Source organism: Lissotriton vulgaris, chromosome 5 (genome assembly GCF_964263255.1).
Source record: "Lissotriton vulgaris chromosome 5, aLisVul1.2, whole genome shotgun sequence".
Lineage (NCBI taxonomy): Eukaryota > Metazoa > Chordata > Amphibia > Caudata > Salamandridae > Lissotriton > Lissotriton vulgaris.
In genome coordinates, this window is record NC_141693.1 from 966,269,100 (window position 1) to 966,283,370 (window position 14,271).

Below are 14,271 nucleotides of genomic sequence, written 5' to 3' on the forward strand. Positions count from 1 at the left end.
GACGTTTCTTGAATTCCAACTTTTATTTTTGAAATCAGTCCATTCCTTTATGGGGACACAGGCTGCATTTAAAACAAATGCTGGCATCCAGTGAATACTCTGCCTCACACGCCTGCGTCCCTGCACACGCCGCCATTCACAGGAAGTTTCTAAATGGCTCCGACCTCGTTTATATTAATGAGGCTAGAGTTTTTGTGGCTCCCTGCGAATGTGCACTTTGTGCTGTGACTGATGGACCAATCAGTAAAAGGAAAGTGCGGACTCGCGACCCGACCGTTTGTGACCTGTGCACAAAAGGCCCTAACTTTCCTAAATGCATCAATTTATGTATTTGAATTTACCTAGCATGTACAAGGAACAGAACATTTTCATAACAGTCCTGCATTTCTGCATAAGTCTAAAACAGATATCCGTTAGGTCTGTTTACATATCAGACACTCCCTTAACTAGACTCAAACTAAACTACACAAGAGAAGAAATGAAGTCGGCCTACCATGTGTCCGATAGAACAGCACAAGCGAATTAAAAGACCCCCCCACCCATTAAAAAGTCGACATTTCTATCCGTTGCTCATTCATGACAGAGGTATTACATATTGCATGAGAACGTTCATCTCACAAATGCAGCTTTTTTACCTTTTATGTAAATGTATTTTGGAATTGAATTTAACGAGCACTGTTTCTCCTAATCATAATAAAACCCTCCAGATGGGGCACGTTTCAATTGGGGTAATGACCCTGCTGATGTTAATTGTCAGAGTCTGGCTCTATTTTCCAACCTGAGATTGCCTGCGCTGCCAAGTTTTTTTTGCATAAAGGAACAATGGCAAACAGAGCACGAGGCCAGGAGTGGTGAATATATCAATTGCAGATGCTCATGCCCAATGAGAGCTTTTCAATATTTTATGAGATCTGAACATTTTAGGAACCGACTGTATTCGGGAGGCAGGCAGGAAATGAAGAAGGTATCTGGGCGCACTTTGCTTTTCCCTGAAGTCTTCGCTGGTAATTATTATCAATGTTAAGCAGCTTTCAACATGTTAGTTTGGCCAGGAGAAAAGAATGGTGTCCTGTTAATGCAAGTTGTCGTTGCTCATTTATTTACATTTCCTGCAACTTCGTCGCGGAAGTTTTCAGCAAGCAGCCGAGGCGGTGCATAAATTGGTTATTACCCAGCTTAGGGATTTTAGTATACGAGCTGCAAGTGAATATCTCTTCAATATGTCAGTGTTTATGCGCCAGGACAAGCAACGCTGTGATTAGAAAACAGAATTTGCTTTGAGAGCTTAGTGTTGCCTGGAATAACTTGTTGTTTTTAACTTATTTCGAAGATATAGAACATTGGACAGTTCTGCAACGTTTTGCAGTGGAATCTGGAATTTGGCAGAATTTGTATCTTTTTTTTCAGTTGTGTGTACTTTTAGTGATCTTGTCTCACCAGCGTTGCACTTTATAATGCTTAGTACCAAAACATCCATAGCATCTTAAATAAAAGTAGTACGAGGTGTCCAGCAAAAAGTTCAAAAACACCTATTTCAAAAGCTGATCTCGAATATGCCTGGGATTCAAATAATAAAATAATACAAAATAGCGAAAGGGATAAGCGGCTATATTAATAAGAGGAACTATTTTCTGTAAATATGATTGAAAAATATTTGCTTTTCAAAAAGGAATAATTTATTTTATAATAAAAAAGGGGGTGAAGCAAACTATAAACGTTACGTATTTCTCCAGAATAAAAACCTGTTTGAGGTGTTGGTCTTTTTCTGTTAAGAGAAATGAAGGCACGTCCCTACATTACTTTGAGTGTAACGTGTGCCAACCGCAATATTAGATTTATTTCGTAGAGATAAAAAGTTGCTTGCACATGACCAAAAAGAACACAAACATCCAATTGAAGAAAGTGAAGCCCGAATAAACAAGCATTGGCAATGAGAAAAAACATAAAGTGTCTCGCAGTCTCTGCTATTTTGAGTTCCACCACTCATTAACTTTTCCTACACATGTAAATAGGTATACATAGATCAGAGTCCAACTTAGAGAGTTCATCAAATTAAATGCACTAGTATGGGGGGAGCATCTTTTCATATTTTGCCAATTGTAATTACACCTAATTACCATGTACATTTTTAATCAGAGCACTGGCCCTGGGCCTGGTTAGCAGAGCCCAGGGTGCAGTCAAAGTCAGTTACCATCAGTATCAGTCAAAATGGGGATCATCAGGGCAAAAAGGATCACTTTCTCACAGGTTCAAATAAGACGTTGTGGTGGACATGTTGCGGGTCAGTCTTTGCAGTGGATCACAGACCTGAGAGCATCCATCAGGGAAGCCATAGGCCATACCATCTCCTGGTGCTATTCATCCTGGTACGTCTGTGGGTGGTATAGACTAGGAGGAGTGCTTGATAGTGCTGATGAACTCTGAGCCCCAGGGGATGTGGTGGGCTGGCAAAGATCACATTTCCCAAAAAGAATTGCATTGTACACTGAGACAGGGATTTGGCTAAGGTTGCTGACAACAATAGGTCCATGCTCCAGAAATACTTCCAATGGAAAACTGAAGCCTCTCAATGTTTAGCCATGATATGCTGATGCAGCTCCCTCTGCTGTGTTAGAAATGAGACTAAAAGAAAGTCAGCAAAGAATTAGGATATAACATGTGTGGAGAATGAAGTAGAAGAGAAAAAATGGGAAGGGAATAAAAGGAGGTGAAGTGGCGAAGAGAGGCCATGGAGAGGAAGTATCAAGGAATTTAAATGAAAAATAAGGAAAGCAACAGTTGGATTTGGGCCTCTGTGCAGGGTCATACCCAAACTGTTTGCCTTCATTCCTCCTGTTTTCTGAACCAGTTTTGCTGGCTTTTAGGGCTCTGTGCATGTAAGCACTTCTAACCAGTGCTAACGGGCTTGTGCCCTCTGCCTAACACATGGTAAACCTGGCTTACATCCATTTGGCATATTTCATTTAGTTATACATCCCTAGTAAAATGGTACCATGGGTAACCAGGGCCTGTCAATTAAATGCTATTTTTCAGCTGCAGCACTCATTGTGCCACACCTTAAAAGTAGCCTTTTAAAACAAGTCTCAGGTCTGGCCTAAACCTTCATTTTTAATGCATATGAGCTACTCCTAAAGTAGGTCTTAGGCATTAGGGCAGGATGCATTACATTTAAAAAGTAGGCTGAGTATTTATTTAAGTTTTACATGTGCTGATAGTGAAAAACAAATATATATATATTTATTTCACTCCTGTAAGGCCTACTTCTTCCATTGGATAACATTGGGTTACCTTATTACATTTAATCAGTGCTAACTTCTGATTGGGAGCCAGTAGAAATATTATGTCTGAACTCAAATGAACTGTAATTAAAATTCTTCTTAATGACATAGTTGGATTTTAGATTACAATTTTGAGAATGCCACTTATAGAAAGTTTACATTTTTCTGCCCTAAACTTTCTGAGGCCTTCGAGCAGTTTCCAGCTGCCTGGGCCTGTTAATTGCTCTTCCATCAGGAATATGTATTGGGCCAAGACAATGAACAATAGGGCTGTGGCGTAGCTGGGAGAAGGCCAACCTGCCAGGATAACAGGGGCGGATCTGTTCCCTGCCCTACTTACATTTTAAAGAACTGCCTCCAGCTCACTCACAAAGGAACTTGACAACACCTTTTGTCACCCTAGATCTCTTGGGAATTAACTTTGAAGAGCCACATGTAGGGTTGGACTAGAAGTTTCCCCACTTCAAAGGATTTCACCAGGTCTAAATATTGGACTCCCTGAGCCACTCATCACACAGTCAGGAATTGCCACTCACCTGAAGTTCAGGTGATTCCGACTGGGTGATGTTGTGCCCCTGTTGGTCCTAAGAACAGCTCTCAGCCTAAGTAATTATCAACTGATGGGGCAGATGTACACGAAGGGAAGAAGGGTTGGGAAAGAAAGAGAGAGATAAAGTTAGAGAGAGCGAGAGATGTTAATGACTTCAAGTTCAGGAAGAGTCTCCACCCCTCTATACCGGATAGATTTTGATGAGATCAATGTATACGTCTGCTAATAGAAAAGGTAATTAGTCTGCAGGATGTTTACAACCGCAGTCATACAAATAACACAATCAAATACTTCTAAGGTAAGCCTATTCAACATACTTTACAGAATGAATGTACAGGACACAGAGCAATCTTCTTGACGAATTCTCAGGAATGTCTCTTGTCTCTTTGTTACAACAGCGTAATCCAAGTCTTTGTTTCACTCTTCTCTCTATTGCGACAAATATCTAATTTGGTTTTTCATAAAAGCTTGCATAAAGTCTGCTTCAAAGAGATATCAAAGTGAAAAAGCGGGGTGAGACGATCAATTCTGTTTACTGCTAAATCCTTTGAATTGTGCATGGTGCGCAATACCTTTTTAGATGTTTGTTCTGTTTCTTTCTTTTTCAGGTTCCACAAGATAATGGCCTGGACTGGAAGAATACTCACAGGTAAGTGTCCGGAAGTCTATTTTGTCCTTTTCTTGGCTGCTACAGATGAGAGGGTCCAGATCTGGCAAGTGAGGAAAGACAAGGTCAAGCAAAGCCTTGTGCTCAGCTTTTATAACTGCAAGCTCAAAATGGCCACCCACACACTTGCAAGTTATGATCTCGCAAGATCTAGAGTGCGGTGAATTGGTGGCAGTTGGCATGTGCACAAAGGTGGGTGAAGTTATTGGGAAGCCTTGAGAGTGCTAGTTAGATGGCTTATTACTGTGTGGGGGGCTGCAGGGATTGCCAGTATGAAGGTGTTAATCACTTGGAACACATAGCACAGTGTGGGGGGGCTGCAGGAATTGTACAATGCCAGAAACACTTTTAACAATGTGGGCGTGGGGGCTGCAGGGACATTGGTCATCATAGGGGGAGGGGTATGATTATTAGGTGAAACTGGTATAATGCTGATGTTAGAAGCTAGAAAAGAAGTGGGGAGCTGTGAGGATGCCAGACATTGACATAATTTGAGGTTAGTTAGGAGTCCCAGATGCAACCTCTAACTTTCTCATGGTGCTTCCTTTGTGACCCCTAGCCTCAGAGGGGGCAAAACGTTTGCCTCCTCTGAGACTGGGGGTCGCAAGGAAGTGCCATGAGTAGCAGGGAGCAAGTTAGAGCTCACAGCTGTGACCCCTAACTAGCCTTAAATGATGTTCATGATGCCAGAAAAAAGCTTACTGAGCAAGACAGGCAGCCTTGAAGAGCATAAACAGTATGGACCATTAAAGTTCTCCCCGCAAAGGCCGTCTAATGGGTTGGAGTTTGGTGAGGTGAGGGGCATGGACAAACAAAGCCAGTTCCCACAAGCGTACTGACAGACTGTACCCTTTTCAATAGCTTAAGTACTGCTAATAGCCCCTGATATGTTTGGAGTCTAGTATTTTCTGAACCCCATACTCAAGAAGATTCAGGATCGAATAGGAGAGAGCCTCCGTCAGTACGGATGTGAGGGTGATAAGGTTTGAGCAAGGACACATGAAAAGCTGAATGAACAGTATATTCAGGAGAGAACCGTAGTTTGGCAGATACAGGACTGAGCATTTCCAGAATAGAAAGGGTCCTATAAAATGCGGCTGCTGCTTGTGAGGAACATTCAATTTAAGATGATGTGTGGATAACGTAACCGAGTCACCTTGTTTCAATGGAAGCTTCTGCGAATGGTGTTGTCCGCATGGTGATTTATAACATTCCGGACTTTGGCAGGATTCATTGCAGTATGTTTTTGGACATCTTGTAGATTGTATATACGTTCTGTAACTGATGGTACTAGAGAAGAAGAAATACATTTGACCAAAGGAATAGAATGTGGATGTTGATCGTTCATAAACAAATGATAAATACCCAGTGGCTGAGTGCATGATATTATTGTATACATATTTTACCAAAGAAAGGGCTTTATCCTACAGGCTTGTTACAGTAGATAAAAGGGCAATAAACAATTTGCAGATCAGTCACAAGGTCTAACCTTAAGATGTGCTAGGGTTCCGAGGGTTAAGGGCGTGGGTTGCAGCAAACCAAAAGGAGTGGAGTGTGTGTTCTTATTACAGGCACACACTGGACATGTTTGTGCTCAGTCCTTGACAGCTCTGGACATTGTTTTCCACCAAACTTGTTGTTTACAATTTTTTTAGGTCTTTTTTAGGTCTTTTGTACTGATGGGTGTCTTGTTAAGTCTCTATCATGGTTCCAACTATTCGCCTTTGGAACAAGTTAAGAAGTGGGGAGGTACAAACAATTTTCATGAAAAAACAAGTCACTCTTAATGGAGTGTCCCTGTTCTTGAATTCATTCTTTGGAATTTAGTTTGCTGATTTCCTTGTAGACTGCAGTTAGGAAGTTCTCTATCTATGACTGCTACAATTTTTCCTGTGCTATAATGCTAGGTTACTCAGTTTGGCTAGAGCGTGGTGGAAAAGAGTACCCCAGTCTGGATAACACATCAGATTAGACTTGCTTGCTGCCTGGGAGATATGTGATCACAGAATCAAATTCACTGAAAAGTGAAGCCATCACATTTGATTTGGGGTCCATGCTTTCATAGAACTAAAGAACTAGAGACTTTTATAAGCTGAATAGATGGTTACTGTGTTTATCTCCCATTAAGTAGTGCCTCCATTGGGAGAAAACTAGTTTACTATCTAAGAGCTCTCGTTCTGTTATTGTGTAATTTTGTTCTGTTGACTGCAATTTTTTAATAGAAAGCTATGAGATGAAAATGTCTTGTCTTTGAGTCTCTTTGGGACAACATCCCACGCACTGCTATTTGAGAAGCGTCTGCCTCTGGATAAAAAGGTTGATCAATATCTTGGTGTCATAATACTTGTGCAGAGGTGAAGGTTCTTTTTAATGTCGCTAAAGCCTGATTTGTTGTTTCTGACCATTGGAATGTATTAGACCTGGCATCTTTGGCGTGGTTTCCCCTGTCTTTTTGTCTCTACCTCCTGTATTTTTGACCCTGTGCTGGATTTCGTTTTTGCTGGTTTAGATGCGTTGGGCACTTTGCAACTGCTAATCAGTGTCAAAGGGCAAGTGCTCCCTGAGTAAATTGTTATTGTAATCGGTTATCCATGATTGGCATATTTGTATCACCAAGAAGTCCCTAGTAAAGTGCACTGAGTGTGCCAGGGCTGGTGATCCAAATGCTACTAGTGGGTCTGCAGCACTGATTGTGCCACCCACATGAGTAGCCCTAAAATGGTGTCTCAGGCCTGCCACCACAGTGCCTCTGTGCAGTCCGTGAACTGCCATGTCAGCCTGGCCAGTGTCCCCACTGACCAGGCCTAACCCTTTGCTTTCTGTACACATTGGTCACCCCAATGGAAGGCCCAAGGTACCCCCTTAGGCAGGGTGCAAAGTATGTGAAAGGTGGAGCATGTACTAGTGCAGGTGACATGCGCTGGTAGTGAATTACAGTCATTTTCGTTTTTCACTATTGTAAGGCTATGTTGCCCATAGGCTATCAAGAGAATACTGTGTACAGTGGCATATCTTCCCATAGGAGCAAGATAGGACATAAAAGTCTGGTATCCTTGAACTCAGAAATTAATAACACATCTTTTAGGAAAGGTGGTTTTTAAATTCTGTGTTTGAGAGCAGCACTTTTAGAAAGTTGTTGTTCTCTTGTCTGACTGTTCTGTGTGCCTTGGCCTGTTTGTGAATTGACTGTCTGGTTTGTGAGTGTCAGGAGCTGGGTGGCTCCCAGAGGCTGAGTGGGCTATCCCTGGGCTGAATAGCTCCATCTGCATCTAGAGTGGTGGGAGGGAGTAGCACCTGGGCCTTAATAGGGATGTGCCTGCCTTCCACAATGCTGGCTCCACCTCCTGCTGGGTGGCTGACTACCCTGCCCCTCTCTCTGAAAGGAAAGGAAAGGCCAGGAAAACAAAGTGCTCAAGGAACACCCAGAACTGGTTCAGACCAGGCTCAGAGCCCTCCTGCACAAAGGGAACACAGATTTTTAGGGGTATAAGTATAGGACCCAGACTACAGAAAATTAGATCATCCTGGAATCAAGAAGGAACCTCTGCCAAGGAGAAAGCTGGAAGACTAAAGAGGAAGGACTGTCCTGCTGTGTGTTTGTGGGCTGACCTGCAGTTGCTTTGCTGCCAAGGAGAGGGGAAGGACTTCGCTTTGTGCTGTGTCCCCTTGCTTGAAGAGATCTCCAAGGGCCTAAGTTGAGCTGTCTCCCTGTTAAAAAGTCACAGGAACAAAAGGACTTCACCCCCAGCTTCCCTGAACTCTAATGAGACAGTTCTGTCCTTCCTGGAGTGCTTGGGCCAGTTGTGGTGCCTCTGGAAGTTGTACCTGTGTTTGGGAAGCTGGAAAAGAAGATACTAAAGACTTTCTGCAAAGTTTCATGCATCGCTCGCTTGCAGAGTGCATCCCCGTCAGTACGAGGAAATTCCCACTGTCGCGAAGATCGAGATTGTCGCAGCGCCTGTTGCCGCTGCAGGAACCGACGCATCCTTCGTTTGCGGAACGCATTGCTCCGGTGCATGAAACGTACTATTGCTGCGAGTATCGTCGCAGAGCCTGTCGTCACTGGGTGAGATTGTACCACCGCTTGCTTGCCGACCGCATCACGCGAGAGTTGTCGCAGACCCATCACATCGAGGGGCCGTGAGAGGAGAAGATCGACGCTGCGCCACGCATCGCCACCGCACCTGAGATCGTCGCCGTCCCGAAGATCGTCGCATCGTATCTTTTGCGAGACGCTTCCTACAAAACCTGCGCACCGGAATCCATACAAGCTATTGCCTCCCTCTCCATACAGACCGGATTGGTCGCAACATGCCAGCTGCGCCCAGCGGGGTTGTCGCATCGCCTCCCCAGGGTCTCAGGAGTGACATATCGCTTGTTTTTCAACGCTGCAGCTTTCACTTGGAACTTTTGTCACATCTAAAGGTACTGTTGGCTAAAACGTGACGCAACTGTGGATTATTTTAACGCAACCTTAAGAACTCTTTTGAAACCATATTCTTGAACTGTGTATGTTAGATTTTTGTTGTTTTGGTCTTGTTAAGTTTAGATTAAATACTTCTATTTTTCTAAACTGTGGAGTCCATTTGTGGTGTTTTCACTGTGTCACTGTGAGTGTTGGTACAAATACTTTACACATTGCCTTTGATAAGCCTAACTGCTCGTGCCAAGCTACCAAGGGGCTGAGCAGGGGTTCTCTAAAGAGCGTATCCTCCTTGCCCTGACTAGAAGCAAGGGTCCCTATTTGGACAGTGGTACCTACCTCTGCCAACTAGAGACCCCCAGATCTAACAGAATGCCTTTACATTTTTCAACAATTGTGTGATTGGTGCCACAGTTGCTGAGAAGTGAGTAATAAAAATTAGCAAACCCCTGTTGGCTCTGTACTTTTAGCCTTGATAATGAGTAACACAGTCTTCGCGCTTGGTTTTTAGCCTTTAGTTTTCAAGTCGATTTGCTTTACCTGTCTCTTTAAAGCGCCAGACATTGCAAAATATAACAGTGCTTAATGTGTAAAGTAAATTAATAAAAGCAGTGCCTAAATGTTTTTTGCTGCAAAATAGTGGGGTTGTCAAATACCAAAGTAAGGCTACCTAGTTTTGCACCACCTCAAACTTCCAGTCTCTCACTTTCTGTCTCCTTGTCTCACCATAGGTGTGGTCTTTCACATACATGCTTTCTTCCTGGGTCAATATTTCTTGTCTTTATCATGGTCCTTTTATCTGCCCTTTTTGCATTTCTCTCTTTTGCTCTGGGTTAAAATCTAATGATCAAAAATAAGGCCCAGTCTCCAAAACAGAATGGAACTGCTGACCACTGGTTAGCTCCAGTGTAATATTAAGCACTGCATACGCATATTTCAACCAGTAGAGTGGCAAATATGCCATGCTCCCTGGTGCATGCAAGGAAAATTACCCCTTTGATTACTCTTGGGGTAATAAAATACAGCAAATGGCAGGGTTCAATGGGCCCCTCAGACTCTGGGCCCCAGTGCCACTTAAACTACTGGAACAAAGATAGGTGGCCACTGTTTCTAACAAACATAGAGTTTTGCCTCAATATAATTTTATATTGATTTAGTTTTCAGTTCTTGATAAAAAATTAAAAATCTTTCATTCTGTCACCATTTATATCTGATCTATTAGTTTCAGTTTCTTTCCCAAGATCCACCTTCAAGGTATGTGTAATGTTGGCATTTCCTCTTCATCTTTTATCAAGGTGCAATATATTTTATTAGATCCGCCCTCCTCAGTTAAGAACACTTTGTGCAAAGGATTACGCATTTGTGACTATCCTTGTTTCAAATTATTTGGCAACATGGCAGTATCTCCTTCCCAAGAAACCTAATAATTGTCTGCAAACTTCAATTGATATAATTGTCACTAATTAATCATAAATTAATTTATTTAACTTATCTATACATTATTTACCCAATTAAGAAAACAGTCCCAGGTAATACCAAGAAGAACATTTAATTGGCTAACAACATCTAAATTCCATTTACTACAAATTAGATCATCTATGAAACTTTATGTATACAATATTGTAAAGAAAAGAGTTTGAGGTCTAATGTCCAGAAAAGCAGGGGAAAACAAATGGATAGTGCAGCACATTCAACATGATCACTTGATTCTTGATAACAACTGAAGACGTGCACACACAACTTCCTGATCCTCCTTAGATTAAAGAACACTCATGGCATCATGGAAAGTGCAGGCTCACTTGTCAAAAAAGTGGGTAATAGTTAGGTCTCTACGACACTTGTCATGAATGTACACATTCCCCACTTTGAGGCCACCTCCTCCACTATTGGAGTTATTGGAGCTTATGAATCATTAGAACATTGGAATGTTGGGAGCTCCATTGCAGACAATGGAGTGCTCCCTGCTTCTACGGGCCGGTAAAGGCCCGCAGAGCAACATTCCAATGTTCTACAAAGGCTTCTCGAAGCTCGAGGGGATTTATATTCCCTCGAGCTTCGAGAACCCTTTGTTTAATTTGTTAGAACATTCTGCCCTCTAGTGGCAGAACGTTCTAATAGCCTTACAGCCCTTCGTAGCAGGGCTATACTGGCAATTAAAGTCCTGCTGTCTCGTTAAATTCCTTCGCCTTCGGCTCAGGCCTTTAATGATTCAGCCGGCCTTTAATAGTTTTATGGTATGGTACATTGAGCACCCCCTCCTTATGAACTTTCCCACAAAGTTCAGCACAAAACAGGCGTTTCTTTGCATTCTGGAATCTAGCTAAGAAAACATCAGTCTTGGTATTCTCATTTACAAAGTGGTCTACAGAGCAGCTCTCACAAATTGATCCCTGCAACTTGGAGGTTTAAGATTACAACAAGCATATATCTTCCCTGCATATGATTTTGCTACTGGTGCCCTGGCCTGCTAAAGCTTCAGAGCTTCTATTGAAACCATATCCCGAAATCTCTGATTAGAGGCAAGATTCACAATTGTTGCCATTTGTGTAATTTTAACAAGATGCCCTGGGACCCTCAAAGGGTCACTGTACATCTCTAACCTATTACTTTGGATACTACCCTAACAGGGAAACAACTTATATGGGAAACAAATTTGCACCGGGCATAGTGCTCAATAATCAACTGTGTAGCAGTTATACCATATATCTTTGATCAAATTAAGAAACAAATACTGCTATGGTACAAAAATATATCTTTTTTATTTCTTTTCTTTTTTAATTCTTATAAATTATTTCAAATATTGTAAAAAGACGTACATACATGCAATCAATGATCATTTCCATATAATACACATCCTAAATCCTTCTCTGTACATATATAAACCATAAATTGCTGTACGGTGTGATATACATATGAGGTACAGATGCCTTTAGTTCGTACACAAAAACAGTCACAGTTGTTACAATATATCTAAATGATGTTCAATCGTGACGATCATCCCACAAATTGTGGCAGTGATTTATTGCAGGACCGGGGACGCCCTTAAAGCCAGCAATCATAGTGCTTCCAGTTTTTTTTCCCGAAAATCTTGGACGCGAACACAATTTTGAAACTAACCACGTTTTTGTGGTTTTTGTTTGTTTTTTCACATAGTCGAGGGCAGGGTACACCTTAGCGTGTGTACACCACCCAGACTACAAACACTGGTCCTGACGAAAACCTTACAATTACATCATGGTTGAAACATGTAGACCAACATTTTAAATCACAACACAACTTCTTCTGACACCATCAGCCTACCTAATCAGGCAAAGGTGTCCCACACTATTTTATCTGTTGCCCAATCACTCCAGAATAAATTCTACGAGTGAGTAGTATTGGACAACTTTTAATCAATCATTAACTGTAGTATTGGACAACTTTTAATCAATCATTAACTGTACCTCTTTGCACATATAAAAAAAATCAAAAAAACCTGCTCCACTGTAGTCAGGTGTCGAAGCATACCCGGATGGCACTCGGCTGTCTGGGTGGGACCCCGATGATGACGCATGCCACCAACTTGGTTGGTGAGTGAGGGGTCTTTTAAGGACAAAATCTGTCCCACGTTGGGTGGCACTACATGCGCCTTGGCATCTTTCAAAAGAGAGGTAGTAGGCAGCCTCTAGGGGGTACTCCTCCATTTGTTGTTAAATATTGAATAAAGGGGACCAGGAGTTTCCTCCCTGCATTTATGTAAATACCCTTTCTCTCTCATTTTGTTTAGTATAGATCTCAATACAGTGTCAGATTAAAACTCCAGCGATCTTAAAGATTTCAGTGATTGCCTTCACCCATCTATGTTCAGAAAACTTTCCTTAATCTGGAGTCACTTTACAGTGGATCTTTTTGCCTCTCACTTGAATACTCACCTTCATTTTTTTACGGCTGGAAACTGGTCTTGTTGGCTTCTGCAACAGATGTTTCTTCCTGGCAAGATTACTCTCTAAGCATAAATAATGCACTTCATACCTTCTTAATGATATCCAGTGTTCCAGCTCTGGTTTGGCGTGAAATTAAAGATTTAGTTCTGATCACAACTCTTTGGCACTCCCGTGTTGGCTTTCATGTTTTTTGGAATTAACATTAGATTATCCAATTCTCTTTCCACCTTCCACAAGACAGCTTTGAATTCTCAGGGACTTTTCCTCAACCTTATTCTTAATTACTACCGGACCCTAACAGCTTGGAAAAAATCAGAACAGTCTGCAGAACCTAAGTTTTTCTTCTAAAGCCACAAACTACATTTGCAGCGCTTGGTCCTCAGGTACTTCAAAGGCCTACCAATCAGTGTGGTTATCATGGGATGGCTGGTGTATGGGAAAGCCTGCTGATCGCCTTTGTTTGCAAATTCCGCCATAAGTGCGCTGGGGATGCTCAGACGTGGGTCCCAGGCACTCCACACCACTGGAGTCAAGCTAGCCGGGCTGATGAGAGGTGTTACCTCGAAACCGGTCCGGTCCTCGGATGCTTGGTTCCGTTCTGGGAAGGACATGGCTTTTGTAGTTCGGACTGGACTGTTCCCATGGGGCACAGGGTCAGAGCTGATTTGCATATCGCCATTGTCTAACCCAGGGTGGTGTGGAGTGCAAAAAAACGATGGATTTGGGCCCAGATCTTTGGACTGGGGTGAATGTGTGACATTGATCCACATTCGGTCCATCACCTGTTTTGTTTGCAAAGATCGCCTTTTGGCAGATATTACTTTAATTGGTAAGAGATGGTATTTATTGCATCATTGGTTTCTTGTTTGTATTGATACTATCCTACTTCTGGCAAACATCCTGGTCAGTGTTGTTTACTAGAATTGGCTTTCTTCAATATCTCTATATTTTTATATAGACCAAAGAGAACTGTATAAATAAGTGTTTATATTTGAAAAGGCAAAGACCATCTTTGTATGGTCGAGTTCTAAAACAATATATGGCCACAATTTTGGCAACAAAACAGCATGTGTGGCATGTTGTTCTGCACCATGCATGTTGTGTTAGGTTATGTTATTGTTACTCGAATATGAATTTACCTTAAAGAAATGAAAAGACAAGAGGTGTTTGGCAAAAAAGGAACAAGTTGCTTTAATTAAACGCAGCGGCCGGGAGAGTATCGACAGGGGCGCATCTGATAACAGTCTCAGAGTACAGAAGTTTTGGTCGCCCATATATACATTTAGTGAGTACAATAAAACACTTTGACAGTCATGAAAAACAAGTACAACCACTTGATAAGGGGTACACAGATGGTTCTCGACCTCGGGAAGAGCTGGTGTGGGCCAGTGTGTGTGTGTCCAGATGTCAGGTGTGGTGAGCGTGGGATC